This window comes from Arachis ipaensis, chromosome B08, assembly GCF_000816755.2.
Source record: "Arachis ipaensis cultivar K30076 chromosome B08, Araip1.1, whole genome shotgun sequence".
Lineage (NCBI taxonomy): Eukaryota > Viridiplantae > Streptophyta > Magnoliopsida > Fabales > Fabaceae > Arachis > Arachis ipaensis.
In genome coordinates this window covers 46,861,593-46,863,901 of record NC_029792.2, presented here as the reverse complement: position 1 = coordinate 46,863,901, position 2,309 = coordinate 46,861,593, and positions in this window count along the sequence as shown.

Here is a 2,309-nt window from a genome sequence, read left to right as displayed (position 1 = left end):
AAAATCACTAACTCTTTTTCAAAAATTGTTTTCGAAAATTCACTTCCCCCTCTCATCTTCTTCTATTTGTTTATTGATATACTAACATCTTTCCTTCAACTCTCCAAAAATCCGAACCCCGTCTCTCTCTGAGTTCAGATTTTCTTCCCTTCTTTTCTTCTACTAACACAAGGATCCCTATACTGTGGTATAAAGGATCTCTATTATTATTATTATTTTTCTGTGGCCTCTTCTTTGTTATATGAGCAGGAGCAAGGACAAGAACATTCTTGTTGAAGCAGATCCAGAACCTGAAAGGACTCTGAAGAGAAAATTAAGAGAAGCTAAATTACAACAATCCAGAGATAACCTTTCAGAAATTTTCGAACAGGAAGAGGAGATGGCAGCCGAAAATAATAATAATGTAAGGAAGATGCTTGGTGACTTTACTGCACCTAATTCGAATTTACCTGGAAGAAGCATCTCCATTCCTGCCATTGGAGCAAACAACTTTGAGCTGAAACCTTAATTAGTTTCTCTGATGCAGCAGAACTGCAAGTTGCATGGACTTCCATCTGAAGATCCTTTTCAGTTCTTAACTGAATTCTTACAGCATCCAACAGTACTCAAGAGGCTTCTCCTGAAGAAGAAGCTTATGATCCTGAGAACCCTGCAATAGCAGAGGTGAATTACTTAGGTGAACCTTATGGAAACACCTATAACTCAACATGGAGAAAGCATCCAAATTTCTCATGGAAGGATCAAAAGCCCCAACAAGGCTTTAATAATGGTGGAAGAAACAGGTTTAGCAATAGCAAGCCTTTTCCATCATCAACTCAGCGACAGACAGAGAACTCTGAACAAAATGCTTCTAATTTAGCAAATCTAGTCTCTGATCTATCCAAGGCCACTGTAAGTTTCATGAATGAAACAAGGTCTTCCATTAGAAATCTGGAAGCCCAAGTGGGCCAGCTGAGTAAAAGGATCACTGAAATCCCTCCTGGTACTCTCCCAAGCAATACAGAAGAGAACCCAAAAGGAGAGTGCAAGGCCATTGACATAAGCACCATGGCCGAACCTGTGAGGAGAGGAGAGGACGTGAATCCCAAGGAGGAAGACCTCCTGGGACATCCAGTGATCAATAAGGAGCTTCCCTCTGAGGAACGAAAGGACTCTGAGGCTCATCTAGAGACCATAGAGATTCCATTGAACCTCCTTATACCCTTCATGAGCTCTGATGAGTATTCCTCTTCTGAAGAGAATGAGGATGTCACTGAAGAGCAAACTGCCAAGTTTCTTGGTGCAATCATGAAGCTGAATGCCAAATTATTTGGCATTGATACTTGGGAAGTTGAACCTCCCTTGTTCATCAACGAACTAAGTCAAGGTCCAAAGCAAAAGAAGAGTGTGCTTAAGAACCCTGGACACCTCTAATTGGGGACTTTAGCAAAGCTTAGTCACAATCTGAAAAGGTTCACCCAATTATGTGTCTGTGGCATTTATGTATCCGGTGGTAATACTGGAAAACAAAGTGCTTAGGGCCACGGCCAAGACTCATAAAGAGGCTGTGTTCAAGAATCATCATACTGAACTAGGAGAGTCAATGACACTATTCGAACTCTGAGTTCCTATAGATGCCAATCATTCTGAACCTCAATGGATAAAGTGAGATGCCAAAACTATTCAAGTGGCAAAAAGCTATAAGTCCCGCTCATATGATTGAAGCTCCGTTTCATTGATAGTTTGGAATTTATAGTATATTCTATTCTTTTTATCCTATTTTGATTTTCAGTTTCTTGGGGACAAGCAACAATTTAAGTTTGGTGTTGTGATGAGCGGATAATTTATACGCTTTTTGACATTGTTTTTAGTATGTTTTTAGTAGGATCTAGTTACTTTTAGGGATGTTTTTAATAGATTTTGTGTTAAATTCACATTTCTGGACTTTACTATGAGTTTGTGTATTTTTCTGTGATTTCAGGTATTTTCTGGCTGAAATTGAGGGACTTGAGCAGAAATCAGATTCAGAGGTTGAAAAAGGACTGCTGATGCTGTTGGATTCTGACCTCCCTGCACTCAAAGTGAATTTTCTGGTGCTACAGAACTCGAAATGGCGCGCTTCCAATTGCGTTGGAAAGTAGACATCCAGGGCTTTCCAGCAATATATAATAGTCCATACTTTGGCCAAGAATTGATGATGTAAACTGGCGTTCAACGCCAGCTTTCTACCCAAATCTGGCCAGAAAAGGATCCAAAACCAGAGTTGAACGCCCAAACTGGCACAAAAACTGGTGTTCAACTCCACAAATAGCCTCTGCACGTACAACACT